Raw genomic sequence first — 16,944 nt, forward strand, 5'->3', positions numbered from 1 at the left:
TCCTGACAACTAAAAATGTAAAGATAAAAGAGCATTAAGATCTTGGTCCTGGAGAGGGATGGAAGATAGGTTATCAAATGAGAAAAGAAGATGAGTAAAAGAAAATATACCTTTTTGCCTCAATTCTTGCACTAGAAATGAGGCTGGGGGTTTGTTAGACAAATTTATTAGAAGGCTAAATTTTATTTATTTATTTATTTTGTTAAGTGCTGTAGGGTCAGTTCCAACCCATAGAAACCCTGTATCAAGTTTGCTAAGAGTAGTTGGTAAGCTTGAACCGCCAACCTTTCAGTTCAGACTGAATTTACAGTCCAGTGCATTAATCCACAGTGCCACAGCAGCACTCCGTTTACACACTGGAAAATCTAGCATATTATGTCTTCCATCAGAGCTCTGCTTATCAATATTTGCAAGGTACAGGCAGCAAATATTCCAGCACCTAAGTCATTGAAAGTGAATACGAATTTTATTTTTATCACATAAAGTAAGAAAGTATGTTGTTGTTGTTATGTGCTGTGGAGTCGGCTCCGACTCATAGCGACCCTGTACAGGGTTTCCGAGGCTGTAAATCTTTACGAGAGTAGAAAGCCTCATCTTTCTCCTGCGGAACAGCTGGTAGTTTTGAACTGCTGACCTTGAGGTTCACAGCCCGCTTCGTAACCACTACGTTATATGAGATCTTAAGGGAGGCCTTAAAAATAATAATAAATAAAGACAAAGAATTTCAAATCTGATTACTATTTCTGTTGACAATACTTATTAAAAACTGGAGCGACAACAATGCTGTCAATTTCTTATTTTGCTTGACCTTGCCATTTTCTAATGACATCAGTAGGAATAAGGTATACCTCTGCCAAAGGTAATATTGTTTCTTCAAGAGGTACATTGGAAACATTGTCTAATGACTAAACTTTTTATATTTATATCACAAAATCAAAGGAAAGAATATAGATTAATGGTGATCAAATATATTTTTGTTTAATCTCAGTTCTGATATTTTTACTATCAAGGACTCTAAGAGGTCGAAGATTTATGTTAACAAATTAATAATGGTGCCTTTAATAATAATGTTAGCTATAAGAAGTTAAGTTCTAAACACAGTGATAAGTGATTTACTATTCTTTTTTTTTTGCTTTTTCAGCCTAACTCATAAAATTGCAAACTGTGTTCTCAGTTTTGAGCAATGTGCTTCAGTCAGTTAGACGTGGATCGAAGAAAAGTTTGTATCACTTACCTGTGTATGTCTCAAGGAAGTTACTTCATCTCTCTGTTTTCCTCACCCATAAAACAGGGACAGTTACAGAACCTCCTACATGGAGTAGTAGGACTAAATGACACAAATAACTGTGCATACTTCTTCCCTCAGAATAGTCACATACATAAATTGTTTTAACCTTTTATGAAATAAAAATATGCCAAGGTTGTTTTTCTGAGCTCAAGACACAGTATAAATATCTTAATACTGATTATAGTTGCTTATCATTCATTTGCATGTGCTTTTGTTGGATGAATCATTTGTTTTGAAGAAATTACAGATAGGGCAATTTCAAGATCTATATTGGGTTAGTTATTAAATCAATAATATCAAAGTTGCCTTATTACAGAGCCAGGAAAGTAAGGATCAAATATTTCTTAACTTTTTTATATCTATATATTTTAGGTCTTTAATCTTTTAAAGCTATGTTTTGAAGAGAGAGAATTTCTGAGAAAAATAACAGCTCAATAAATAAGCTATTCAATCAATATGGTGATACTAACCAATATCATAAGGGTAACAAGAGAATTGCAATCTAAAAAGTATTCTTTTGAAAGACACACAAACACAGCATACAGACAGAATATGATATATATTGTTTTAAATGACCTATTACCAAAATAGTATACCATATTTCTATACCAAAAACAGAAGAATAGATATAGGAGCCCTCACAATATCAATTGGTTTGGGTAAATTTCCTTCAAAACCTCAATTAAGTTCACTATGTAGTACACACTTGTTTTGTGCCAGGAACTGTGCTTGGTAGTAGACATATAAAAGTGAGTGAGACAGGTTGCCTGCCCTCAAAGAGATCACAGTCTAATTTCCATTCAATATAGAGTCCAGAGTTTAGTAAAAATCCAAGGAAGAAATAGTTAGCTCAACCTAGAAAGGGAAGAACTGCGTCTTAGAAGAATGGTGGTAAGGATGGGGCTGAAAAAAAGGAAAGGAAAGGAAAAGAATGGAGGGGGCAGGGCACAGGAAAGCATGTGAAAAGGAGCCAAAGCATGGGAACAGAATTTTGTGTGAGGAATAGACAATGGTTTCTCTTTATTCAAGCAGGGGATGGACAGAGGAGAGGGAGGGGAAGTCCAGAAGAGATGCTCAGATTATATGGTGCTGTAGGATCAGCACTGGACTGCAAACCACAAGGTTGGCAATCCAAGCTCAAGAGCTGTTCCTCAGAAAGCCTATTCAGGGTCACTATGGATAGGAACAAACTCAACAGCTCTTAACAACAATAGCACCATCATAAACAGGAATTTAGATGGGCCACATAATGTTCATTAACATGATGTCATTGCTATGAATGAAAGTCACTTCCTTTACCTTGCAAGTTCACTAATCTATTTTTAATAGACTCCTCACCATATGATTTGGTAAGTGGCAGTCTTTCAATAGAATCTGTTTAACAACACTCACCTCTTTATTTGTATAAACAGGGCAAGAAATGGAAAGAGGGGAAAAGAGAGTTTGGAAGAGGGTCGCAGAATGACACTTGGTCTTTTCTGCATTTTACCAGTTTTACTAATGGTGAGTCAAGTGTGTGGGAAAGGCTAGAATGTTCCATCTACTCCCTCTTTCACCCAGGAAGAAGCTGAAAGCCCCAGGAGAATCGTCAGTCAAGATTGGAGGGTGATTTAAGAACCGGTGGCCAGGGTATGTGTTATCCTGGAATTGCTGAAAGCTGTCTTATTAAAGATTTCATGCAAAGCATGTAAGGTTTTCTGTGACTACAAAAAGGAAACACAGGTTTTCAAGAACCTTTAAAACAAGCTGTAAGAGTCATCAGACTGTCTAGAAGAGTCATCCATTTTTCTAGAAGTCACATATCTGAGAAAATATGTCTTCTGTACGGGGCTGCCTTCATTTGAGGGTTTCCTTGACTTAAAACTCCACTGCCATTAAGTCAATACAAAGTGATCATACTATTTATAGTTTCCTAGGCTTAACAAGTAACAATACCAATTATTAAACCTTTACAGAAGCAGATAGCCACATCTGTCTCCAGTGGAGTGTCTGGTGGATTCGAACTGCTGACTTTGTATAGCAGTCCTATGTATAACCCACTTCTCTACCAGGGCTCAGAGCCAGAGAACCCTCAGAACATATCACCTAAACCAAGACCAATCAGGTAATGGAGAGCCTGCATTGTACTGCACCCAGGTGGAGATATGATCTGCAGGCACGATCAACTCTATATTACCAGCATATAAGGAGCTCTGGTAGCGTAGTGGTTACGAATCGGGCTGCGAACCTCAGGGTCAGCAGTTCGAAACTACCAGCTGTTGCCCGGGAGAAAGATGAGTCGTTCTACTCCCGTAAAGATTTACAGCCTCGGAAACTCTGTATAGGGTCACTATGAGTCGGAATCGACTCCACAGCACATAACAACAACAACAACAATCTACTTTCTTGGGTTTCTGCTTTGCAACCAAGAATTGTGACTAACATGGAAATTGTTGTTGATGTTAAGTGCTCGGAAACCCTATCCAGTATTGCTATGGGTCGTTCCAACTCATTCCAACACTATACAGTGTTTCCAAGGAGCAGCTGGTGAGTTCAATTCTCTGACCTGTGGTTCAAATCGACCTTGTGGTCCAATGCTTATCTTACAGCGCCATACCAGGACTCCAGTCCTGGCCTGGTGTTGTAAGTTTATATGGAATTACAATTTTGCAACGATAGACCCTAGAATGTGGGATTGACTCAGTCAAAGAGAGGTGCAGGAATTATCCAGTGCCCCTGGGAAGTTGTAACTCTGTAATGTACTAGGAAAGCTGCTGATTAAATCTGCCAGTTAAACTGTCACCTATTGTATCTTAGGATATCAAACATGTCAACTGAGACTTGAAATGTAGAGTTCCTAGAAGGAACCTGTCAGGATGTCAGAGTGTGTTGGCTCCTTCTTGGGGCCTTCAGTAAAATTCCTTTAAGTCGGTGCTTCCCAAACTATCTAGGTAAAGGACTAGTTTTATTGTTTGTTGCAAACCTATACTTTTATAAAATACCATGACAATATTTAGCATTGCCAAACTTCTATAAAATTGTTGTACTTATCTCTTCTCACACCAGTAACTAAGTTGGTGTGCCACTACCAGTGTCAAACCAGGTTTTAAGTAGCACTGTTTAAGTAAGAGGCAACTAGAGTTCAAGCTGGCACATCTGAAAACGAAGAGAAAATGCTGTTCTAGTACAGCAGGAGTCCTGGTGTGGCGCTGTGGGTTAATGCACCAGACTGCAAAGTTGTTTGAACCGCAAGGTCAGTGGTTCAAGCTCACCAATCGCTCCTTGGAAACCCTACACAGGGTCACTGTGGGTTGGAACTGACTCCACAGCACTTAACAAAGTAAAGCAAATCTTTTTGCACACAGCAAACAATGCAACATAATTTAGAGTCAGATAAATATATAATTAAGGGATTAAAAAGGCCATATTCTCATCCGTAAGAGTGAAAAACCAAATCCATAGCTGTTGTGTCAATTCCAACTCACATCAATGCCACAAGACAGCGTAGAAGCAAACTGCACCTCTTTGGGTGGTTTAGACCCGCCAGTAGAACAACTAGTGGGTTTAAATCACTAATGTTTTAGTTAGTAACCGAACACATTTAACCAGTGTATCAGACAAAATGAGTTGTGGAATGACATCAAGAACACCACTAATGAAAAAACTAAAAGGTCATTAAAGGGCTCCAATACAGGAACAGTTGTGCTGATGGTACAGAGCTAGGCAGTGTTTTATTCTGTTGTACAGAGTCACTATGAGTTACAACCAACCCAGTGACATCTAACAACAACCCTAGACCTATAGAGTCAGAAAAGCTCCAAGTGTGTGACCCAGCAATTGATGTTTTAGAGAACTTTCCAAATAAGAGCTGAACAGAACATTTCAAAGGTCAGCTCTAGAAGAAGACAAAGTCAAATATTATAAAGAAATGTACAAAGATTTGGAGTTAGGAAACCATAAGGGAAGAACAGGCTCAACATTTCTCAAATTGAGGGAATTGAAGAAAAAATTCAATCCTCAACTTACGATATTGAAGGATTCTATGGGCAAATAGAGTCCTGGTGTGGTGCTGTGGGTTAATGCACTGGACTGCAAAATCATTTTGAACCACGAGGTCAGCAGTTCAAGCTCACCAGGAGCTTCATCAAGACCCTGTATAGGGTCGTTATGGATCAGAACTGATTCGACGGCACTTAACAACAACAACAACAACAACAATGGGAAACATATGGAATGATGCAGAAAGCATCAAAAGAAGATGGAAGGAATACAGTCACAGTACTAAAAAGAAATGGTCGATGTTCATCCATTTCAAGAGGTAGCATATGATCAAAAGCCAATGGTACTGAAGGAAGAAGTCCAAGGTGCAATGAAGGCATTGGCAAAGAACAAGGATCTGGGAATTTATAGAATACAAATTAAAATCTTTCATTAAACTGATGTGATAATGAAGGCACTTACTCATCTATGCTAAGAAATTTGGAAGACAACTATCATCTTACTTGAATCCACTATCAATACTTATGTAAGCAGCAGGTGAGAAGTCAAACAACATATTGTATTAGGCAAACCTGCTGCAAAAGATTTACGAGTGAAGATGTTTGAGGACTAAGGTGCCCCTGACCTAAGCCATGGTATTTTCAATTGCCTCATGTGCATGCTAAAGCTGGTCAGTGAATAAGGAAGACCATAGAAGAATCGATGGATTTGAATTATGGTGTTGGCAAAGGGTATAGAAAGTACCATGGGTTGCCAGATGCATAAACAAATCTGTGTTGGAAGAAGTACAGTCAGAATGCTTCTTAGAAACCAGGAAGGTCAGACAACTATCTGGCCAACTGACTGGAAGAGTTGTGCCCATTCCAAAGAGAGGTGACCCAACAAAATGTGAAATCTTTGGCTAATATTGTTAATATTGCATGTAAGTGAAATTTTGGACATATTGTCAGGAGAGACTAGTCCCTGGAGAAGACCATCATGGTTGGTAAAGTGGAGAGTTAAGTAAAGTTAAACATGAGTCCTAAGGAGATGGCTTGACATAACGGCAGTAACGATAAGCTGAACTACAACAACAACAACAAAAAGGATGGCACAGTACTGGTCAGGGTTTTGTTCTGTTGTGCATGAGGTAGATGTGAACAGAACCAACTCTACAGCAACTAACAAGAACAGCATGGTTGTTTGAAAAAGGATCTCTGGTAGTGCAGTGGGTATGTGCTTGGCTGCTAACTGAAAGTTTGGCAATTTTAACCTACCAATAGCTCTGCAAGAGAAAGATGTGGCAGCCCGCTTCCGTAAAGAGAACAGCCTTGAAAACCCAGTGGGACAGTTCTGCTCTAACCATTATGGTCCCTATGAGTCAAAATCGACCCGGCAGTAGTGTATTTGTTTTTTAGACTTTTTGTTTGTTTTTAGTTTTATGCTTGTTAAATGAACTGGATTAATATGATAAATAACAAAAAGTGAGGAAGTACAGATCCTATCCTCTAAGATATTTCACTTTGAAAGGAGAAACATCTGTTGCTATGTTTGGTCAATTTTGTGGGCATTTTAATGACCACCATTCTACTGGTTAGAGTCTCTTATCTAATTAATGTCACAGAGTGCATTGGTGAAACAACAACTCCTTTCTTTTCTTCCACAGGACTGAAATGATGAGAGTGCTACAGCTACTCTAAAAAGCCTTTCTTTCCTGTTTTCCAGAAATTTCTTCTTCAACACAGCATATGCTCTGGATCTATTACAGCATTCCAAAAAAAAAAAAAAAAAATTTAAGGTGCAAGCTACTCTATGCATTAGTGGAATTCTGCTTTCTTTGCCGGCTCTCTCTACTTTCCCCTCTCTTCTCTGACAAGTGTTCCTTCTACTTTTCTCCTACTGAAATAGTTAGCTTTTCTCATTCAGAACCATTTAGCTTTGGTAAAAAAAACAAAGACAAAAAACTCTTAACCATATTCCTGAAGCTACATATTGACTCTTACTTGGGGTAAAAACCCAGCTTTTAAGAGTAATAGTTAAACTAAGATTTTCTGACTTCAAATTCCTCTTTTTCATTATACCACTAAGAAAAACAGAGTTAAGTACATAGGAAAGTCAATTCAGTTAATCAGTGAATTAATGATCTGCAAGGACAGCAGTATATACAAGAGTACTTCAAAAATTTTATGGAAAATGGAGTGAAAAGGTAATAGGATTGTTTCCCTATCTTTTGTGAACCCCCCATCATATTTCCTAGCAAGCCACAGCCATAACACCTCCACCTGGAATGAACTACCTGATTCCAGAAGTATGTTGTTGTTAGGTGCCATCGAAATGGTACCAACTCATAGCGATCCCCTTTGCATCATAGAACAAAACACTTCCGGGTCCTGCGCCAACTCACAATTGTTGTTACATTTGAGCTCATTGCTGATGCCACTGTTCCAATTCATCTAGTTGGGGGTCTTCCAGAAATATAGATCACATAAAAATCACACCTAATCTAAAACTAGAAAGGAAAACTCACAATGCAGCTGGATGACTGCCTAGTCTCAGAGAAAGTTTCCTTAGCTTTATAAGAAGCAGCATTTACATTTATCATTGTTATGCTAACTCATACTCTCATCTAATAGATGATGGCCATAGACATTAAAAAAAAAAAAAGAAGTTATTCTTTAAACAATTGCATCACACAATTGAAATTTTCAACTTTTTCAATGATTATAACTGGATCAACATAAACCCTGATATTGAAAAACTTTTACTTCCAATTGAAAGAAACATTGAAAATTAAAAGTTTGTGCCATAAACTGAATATATGAACAAAAAGGTAAAACTGAATAGAGAATGATTTTTAGTGGTGTCAGATACATCATACAAGTGGTGATTAACATAGACCAGAAAGAATCATATGAGGAATCTAGAGAAAGGCAAGAAATACATTGAAGGTAGAAAAAAGCAAATGAGAAGTTCATATGTAAAAGAAAAAATCGAATTGTTTTAGTTGGAGCAGTGGCAGGAAGAGTCCTTCATTCACAGTAAAGTTAAAAAAAAAAAAAGTTGGCATTGGTGGAGACTAAAAAATATTGTCTTTGGGATGCTTTAGAAAAGCAGGCTTTAGTAACAATCTAAAGAGATCATGAAAATCACTATAAGAAAACTTAACTCTCAGCTATCACTATAATGAATTTACATTCATGAAATCCAAGAACAAAATAATAATAAATCCTTGTAAGTACAACGAAGGTCAACGAAATATAAAATAAAGAGCTGAAAGGGGGTAAAAATGGAATGATCTAGCAGCCACCATTTCAATTAAGTAATCAAACTTTACTTCATTAGGAGTAGGACGATTTCACATCCGGTGCCTTCTGACATGATAAAATGACTTTAATACCACCTATGAAGGAAGCTTGTCAAAAAATGTTTACATTGAATCTAAAGAAGTTACAGAAAAAAAAGTCTCATCTTTCTCCCACAGAATAGCTGGTAGTTTCGAACTGCTGACCTTTAGGTTCACAGCCCGATCCGTAACCACTACGCTACCAGGGAAGAAAATGAAAATGAAAATCCAGGGAGTTACAAGTGATTTGCCCAAAATTACATGTTTAATTAACTGTAATGAAAAGTTTAAACCCATATTTAATGCAATGCTCTTTGAAGACAGATGTGGTGCTGTAGGATGATGCACTGGACTGAAAGGTCAGTTTGAACTGCAAGGCCAGAGCAGAGGTTCAAAATTACCAGCAGCTCCTCGGAAATCCTATACATGGTCACTATGAGTCATAACCTACTCGATGGCACTTATCAACAACAACAGCATGTATATAAGTCATACCTTTATAACAAAAATATGAAACTTACAGACATTGAGTCAACTCAAAGTAAAAGTAACCATACAGGAAATGAGGAAAGAAATGCTACTTCTTGGTTATTGTTTACTAATGGAGCTCATTAAGTTGCTTGATGGGAATGTCCACTTGCACACATACTGTCATCTCAGTCCCTTAAAATTAAAAGACTTCTTTTTCCCTACTGGTTCAACAATGAAAACAACAACCAGCAACTAAAGCAAGAAGCACAAATAATTCTATTTTGTCCCTCTTAATTATAAAATGGTATGCTGGTTCCCTGAGAAAAATGTAGTGAAATGCTGGAACAAGAACAAAGGTGTGCAATAATTCACTAGCCTAAAACTTTTGTGGTTTGGGTACATTATTGTCTTTCTATCTTCATCTGCAGTTGATATTCAATCCTTTGTTGTCACTATGAGAATGATCATTTGTAAATGAATACATACCCATAACAAAAGAGATTTACCTAAACATAGACCAAAAAAAAAAAAAAAAAGTCTACCATAATTAATAAAAGTCTAACTCCTTTTTTCATGTTCTTAGGGAGCCAACTAAAGCTGTTTGTTATTGACTTCTATTTTTGTTTGTTTGCTTGCTTATTTTTGGAGATGCAAAGCTTTTGTTGCTCCATTTGTTCACAAGAAAATTGTTAGAAATACATAAATTCTGGAAACTAGGAGCTGCTGAGGCACACATGTTGCAGCTCAATGCTCCTTGGTTCTCCTAGGCCAGGTTGTACTGAGCTGTTGCGAGTGTTGGTCATGGGGTAGCAGGGCCTTATGCAGTGGCTCTCCTGACAGACCAAGGCCAGGTGGGAGATGTCACATCAACTGTGGCTACAACTAGATCAGACTCCCAGCATCAAAAACATAACTGTGGAGTCCACATACAGCACAAGTACCCTTGGAGCAAACTGCCAGTCAACGTAATACAGAGTCTTGGAAATTCACAGAAAAAAATTACAAAAGACAGGCTGTCCTGTAAAAGCTATTCCTGTGGTGTAGTGAATTAGCTAATGTCTCTTCTTGCTATAGTCTATATTTCTCACCAAACAACCTTTCTGCCCTGCTGGGTCTGTGTAGCAGAAGGTGGGAGCAGATACCAATAGGATGACAGGAATCAGCTGTGATGGTAGCAGAGTTAACTGTAATTGTAAAATCTTGAAACTCTAACATGAATTTAAAACAAACTTTCTCAGAAGAGGGGGCATCCCACTACCGTCAAAGAAGAGTTAGGAGGGAAGTGCATCATTTGGACCCCAAGATCTCTCCCTCCTGAAACTCCTTGATCCAGAAACAGGAAGAGTGGCAGAAGAGCAACAGTAACAGACCCAAGAGCCAGAGCATAAGACAGAGTAGAGTGGTGAGCGTCCCAGTCTACAGAGCAAGTAAAGCTGAATGACTCTGGGCAGGAGGCTTGCTTGTCGAGGTAGGTGCTCCAGGCACTTAATGAGAACTTGACTTGCTAATCCATGGAACTAGAGTCAAGTGCCTTCAGACTGAGCTTTATGATGGAATGGTGTGTCCTGGAGGCATTTATTAGCAATTGACTGGAACAACCGTGGGCTCAGCATATTCAGATTCTGTTTTGTAGCCTGGTGTTTCCTTCTGCTGTCCATAAGGTCACTATGAGTCGGCACCAACTCGATGGCACCTAACAACAACAACTTCCCTAGTGAACCCAGAAATATGAGTATTGTCTCTGAGTTTTCTATAGGCATTTCAAAGAAATACTGGATTGAGAGGAAGAGAGGGTTGTAGGAGGAATGGTTAGTGCCATATTTTTGCAGTTGCAAAACAGAATAACCTAGTTAAGCATGTCAAGAAGGATTAATGAAAACATTATGAGGAAATCCAGTTGAAATCATCTAATGCTATACTCATACCATTTATCAGCTATAATGCTAAAGGGCCTGAGGACAGTACCATTTCCTAGTACACTGGGATTATGGAGGACATTATGAAACAATGAGAAAAATTATGATTCATTGCCCAGTTTTACTGCTGCTGATTGTCTAAGGCTTCTTGGCATAGAGAGAAACCAGTAGACTGGTCTTATGAATAAGTGCAGATCATCAATAAATTTTTTCATAAGGAAAATCTCCTGTGTTCTTCTGTCTGTGAAGCCAGTAGAAATTTCCATAGACACAAGGTGGATGGTGTAGGTTTGTTATATCACAGAAGATGATGTAAAGATATGCACTTTGCCTGAGAAAAACCCTACTGATAAGATCATTGTTTTGTGTCCTCAGATCATTAGATTGCAGTGTAGTTTGTTTAACAAAGGGTTTAGTTAGTTAGTTAGATGTGCCATGCAGAGCTCTGGTAGTTAGTAGTTATGAATCAGGCTGATAACCTCAAGGTCAGCAGTTAAATCTACCAGCAGTTCTGCAGGAGAAAGATGAAGCTTTCTGCTCCTGTAAAGATTTACAGCCTCGGAAACCCTGTACAGTGTCACTATGAGTCGGAACCAACACCACAGCATATTCCACCAATATCTGATGACAGTTGTATAGAAATTCTTCCTCTTAAAGGTTTTCTAATGAATTGAGTTCAGGGTGATTATTTTGAAGCTCTGTGATACTTGTTTCAAGAGATAAGCATACTAATGTTGCAGAGCATGCAAATGTCCTTGAGATAGACTTATCCCTTATGAAGATTTTTTAAAAATATATTGCCGATTGGGATTTGTCTATTGTTGTTAAGTGCCGGCTAGTGGGTTCCAACTCATAGCAACCCTGTATGGGGTTTCCAAGGCTTTTAAATCTTTATGAGAACAGAAAGCCTCATCTTTCTCACACAAAGTGGGTGGCAGGCTCGAACCATGAACCTTGTGGTTCACAGTCCGGTGCTTATCAGAAGGGACAAATAGTAAATTTGAATCAATTTTATTTATCATGATGGAATGTTCCATTTGTAAACATTAAAGAGTATTTTTGATCCACAAAATATGCTCTTCTCATGGGATGGCAGGGAAGGCAAGAGTCTTGTAGAAGGTTTTGTCAACCACTGATACTAATATAGTCAAAACGGTCCAGCTGACTCAACCAGTAATAGCATTTTGAGTCTGTCTCAGGATATACAAAGCATATTGCATTCCTATTTGAGTCAACTCTTACTGTCTTTTTAATGACAGAAAATCTTTCACCAAACTTACAGTCATACTGTTTGAAGTTGGAAAGCTTTCAGATGAGTCTCTGGATAGCTTTCTTCTAGAATTAGAAAAGGTTCAGAGCACTGACTGATAAAGGAGAAGCACAGATTTGATCATGTACTTACTCTGAGAAATACACTACTGGTTTTGCATCATAATAAGGATGTAGTTGCACAAACTGCACAGTCATACAAAATTAATTATGGTTTTCCTCTGGATCTCCTATACTAGGTAAGCTTTCTTGATTTGGATCCTATGACTTGCAGAACAGTTCTAAACAAAAACTACATTCTGCTTGTTTCCATGGTGTCTCTTACCAATGAAATCTAGCACATCAGCATATTGAACCAGCTCTCCCAGTAGTAGTAAGTTCTGTCTGATTTAAACTGTACATTTACCATATCACTAAGCAAGGACTACTGTCTCTCTTACTCTGCAAGAGTAAAGCACATATTGCAGGTTGTTAATGAGTCTTCCTCCAATACTGATGCCATATTTTTCTTCATATAATCCTGCTTCTCAGATTATGTACTCAGCATAGAGGTTGAATAAGTACGATGAAAGAATACAACTCTGGTGCACAACTTTCCTAATTTTAAACAATTTGGTGTCCCCTTGTTCTGTTCAAACAACTGCCTCTTGGTCTATGTACAAGTTCCACATGAGCACAATTAAGTGTTCCAGAATACTCATTCTTTGCATTGTTGTCCATAGCTTGTCATGATCCACACAATCAAAAGCCTTTGCTTCATAAAGCACAGGTGAACATCTTTTTGGTTTTCTCTGCTTTCAGCCAAGATCCATCTGATATCAGCAACAATATCCCTCATTCCATGTCCTCTTCTGAATCCACTTTGAACTTCTGTAAGTTCTCTGTCAATGTATGGTTGCAGTCATTTCTGTATTATCTCTAGCAAAATTTTTGCTTGCATAAGATGTCTATGATTTCTGCATTCTGTTGGGTCACCTCTCTTTTACATGGGCAAAAATACAGATCTCTTCCAGTCAGTTGGCCAGGTAGTCGTCTTCCAGACTTATAGGGATAGATTAGTGAAAGTTTATTGAAAATCCTGCATCAATTTGTTGAAAGATTTCAATTAGTATTCCATCAATTTCCAGTGCCTTGTTATTTGCCAATGCCTTCAGTGCAATTTGGACTTCTTCCTTCAGTGTCATTGCTCTTGATCAGAAGCTGCCTCTTCAAATGGTGGAACACTGTTTCGTTTTGGTACAATGACTTTGTGTATTCCTTCCATCTTCTTCTGATGCTTTCTGCATCATTCACTATTTTGCTCATGGTATACTTCAATATTACAAGTCATGGCTTCAATTTTTTTTCTTCAGTTCCTTCAGCATGAGAAATGCTGAGTGTGTTCTTCTCTTTTGGTTTCCTAACTCCATGTCTTTGCACATTTTGAAAAATAATATCTGACCTTATCTTCTTAAGCTGCTCTTTGAAATTTTTTATTCAGCTCTTGTACCTCCTCTTTTCTTCCATTTAAATTAGCATCTCTACACTAGATAGCAAGTTTCAGAGTCTCTTATGACAACCATTTTGCTCTTTTCCTTCTTTCTTGCCTACTTAAGGACCTTTTGCTTTCTCCTGCATGATGTTCTCGATGTCATCACACAACTCTTCTGGTCTTGGGTCTTTAAATGTCTAATGCATCAAATCTGCTTTTCGGATAATCTCTAAATTCAGGTGGGGTATGTTCAAGGTCATATTTTGGCTCTTGAGGACTTGTTTTTATTTCCTTCAGCTTCAACCTAAACTTGCATGTGAGCAATTTATGGTCTGTTTCACAATCTGCCCCTGGCCTTGTTTTGACTGATGATATGGGGTTTTTCCACAGTCTCTTTCCACAGCTGTAATCAATTTGATTTCTGTGTATTCCATCTGGTAAAGTCTGTGTGTGTAGTTGTCTTTTATGTTGCTTTAAAAAGGTGTTAGCAATGAAGAAGTCATTGGTTTTGCAAAATTCTATTATGCTGTCTCCAGAATCGATTCTGTCACCATGGTCATATTTTCCCACGACTGAACCTTCCTCCACGCAATTATCACTACATATTAGTTGCATGCTTGATCAATTTCAAACTGAAGAAGTTAGTAGAATTGTTCAATTTCAACATCATGACTTTAGTGGTGGTGTGTAATTTTAAATAATAGTGGTGTTAACTGGTCTTCCTTTTAGGCGCATGGATGTTATCCTATCACAGACAATGTTGCACTTCATGAGAGATCTTGAGATGTTCTTTCTGATGATGAATGCGACACCATTCCTCTTCAGTTTGTCATTGCCAACATAATAAACCATGTGATTGTCAGACTCAAAATGGTCAATACTCAGTCCATTTCAGCTCACTAATGCCTAGGATATTGATGTTTGTGCTCCATTTCATTTTTTACAATTTCCAATTTTCCTAGATTCACACTTAGTATATTCTATGTTCAGATTATAATGGATATTCATAAGTTTTTCTCTTCATTTTGAGTTGTGTCCCATCAGCAAGAGAAGGTTCCAAAGGCTTTACTCCATTCTTGTCATCACAGTCAACTCTACTTTAAGGAGAAAACACTTCCTCAGTCATATTTGAGTGCTTTTCAACCCTGGGGGTGGGAGTGGGGGGTGGGGGTTCATCTTCTGGCACTATATCTGATAATATTCTGGTGCTCTTCATCATGTTTCAATATTCAGTATTCTGGTGCTGACAGTGTTCCACTGCTACTTATAAGGTTTTCAGTGACTAAATATTCAGAAATAGTTCATCTATCCTTCCTCCTAGTCTGTCTTTGTCTGGAAGCTCAGGTGAAATCTGTCCACCATGCATGACCCTGCTGATATTTAAAATACCCTTGGCATAGTTTCCAGAATCACAGCAACATGCAGCCACTGAAGTGCAACAAACTGACAGACAAGTTGTGTGGAAGTGGGATAAGTGATCTTATCTTATGGGTGTTTCAATTGACATAAAAAGAAGTGTATGATTTGTTGAATATAAACCTGATAATCTGCTCTGTAAACCTTTACTCAATTCACAATAAAAGGTTTAAAAAAGAAAGAAAGAAAAAATATATATGTGCATCCTGCTGCTGTAGTAAAATTTATGCTTAAGCGATGTTCTAAGTTTGAGGAAAATGGTAATGTTTTCTGAATATATGATCACCACTGCACATCCTAATGCAACAAAGGAGTCTGGTGTTGAGCACTGTGGGATGCACAATGCATATTGCATATTATATCCCACAGTGCCCCACACCAGGACTCCTGGTCCATTTAACCACATGGTCAGTGAACCACAAGGTTGGTTTAACACAAGGTTGGTTATTCAAACTCACCAGCTGCTCCTCAGAAACCCTATACAGGATTGCTATGAGTCAGAATGGACTCAAAGGCATTTAACAACAACAACAATGTAACAAAGGAGTCCTGGTGTGATACTGTAGGTTAAACATTAGACTGTTAACCACAAGGTCAGTGGTTCAAACCTGCCTACACAAGGTCAGTGGTTCAAACCTGCCTACTTCTCCCTGAATACCCTACACAGGTTGGATTGGAACTGACTTGATGGCACTTAACAACAATGCAACAAAGTTTTTTAGCAGCCAGCACTGTATTTTTCACCTGAGACAATCTGTGTTTCTTTTTAAAAACTAAAGATCTACTTTACAGGCTTTATGATGACTGTTATGCTTATAAGCAGTGACTATGAATATTGCAATTGTGATTTTATGTTAATTATATATCAACCTTGTATGATTTTATGTTTTGTTAGCTACACTGTAGAGACTCAGGGGAATAGATGGCACTCTTCCTCTGAGAAATGAATGATACTTAAATTAGCAAAACTGTAAAACAAGTAACATCAATTACTTAAACATAATATGGTGCATTAAAAATACCTATGGATGTCTACAAATTATGTATATCATTTGAACAATGTTGATGGTATATAAGCAAGCATAGTTATGTATAACTTAACCCTAGTTTATAAGGTCTTAGCAATTTATTGACATATCACAAAAAGTTTGGGAAACTTCCTATTTTAAAACAATGTCTATATATGGACTTCTGTTGTTGCTCACTTTGAGCTTTGTATTTTTCATAGAGCCTTTATGTAAAAATAATTTTTTCCCCATCTAGTCACTGTGGCTTCTGCATGTTTACACTCTAATCTATTTCTGTTTAGTAGATTTACCAATGCATGGTTATGAAATTGATACTGAATTAAACATGAGAAACATTAAGGCCATGTATTCTGATCAAAGCACTCTAGTGATAAGCCTACTTTGAAAACATTCTTAATTAATCTGGATCTTAAATTTATGTGAATAGTTTTAGAAGAAAATGATAAAGAAAAATTGGATAACTACTAGGTAATTTCTAAGTGTTTCTTGGGTCATTGATTCTTTCTTTTAGTATTTCAAACGTTAATCAGAATTATTGGAATCACATTTTAGATTTTACAAGTTAATTTCCTTAGGAAGTTTGTGCAATGGTATTAATTTAGTTTTATCTCCTCTATAAAGTGATAATTGGAAATAATTGTTTGCTAATTTAAAAGGAAGAAAGACAAGCATACAACTTCTGAATGTTTAGCCACTGAATACATTATGAATAGCAATGAAACATTGTCAGATATAGTACCAGAAGATGAAAACATTATGAATAATAGCAGAACATTGCCAGAAGA

At 37.5% G+C, this 16,944-nt stretch overlaps 1 pseudogene; it reads left to right on the forward strand.

Moving 5' to 3' along the window:
* Window positions 1–1,183: 1,183 nt before the first annotated feature.
* On the forward strand, window positions 1,184–12,719 carry LOC102814233 (annotated as a pseudogene).
* The last annotated feature ends 4,225 nt before the right edge of the window (window positions 12,720–16,944 follow it).

This window comes from Chrysochloris asiatica, unplaced genomic scaffold, assembly GCF_000296735.1.
Source record: "Chrysochloris asiatica unplaced genomic scaffold, ChrAsi1.0 scaffold00002, whole genome shotgun sequence".
In the NCBI taxonomy this organism is placed as follows: domain Eukaryota; kingdom Metazoa; phylum Chordata; class Mammalia; order Afrosoricida; family Chrysochloridae; genus Chrysochloris; species Chrysochloris asiatica.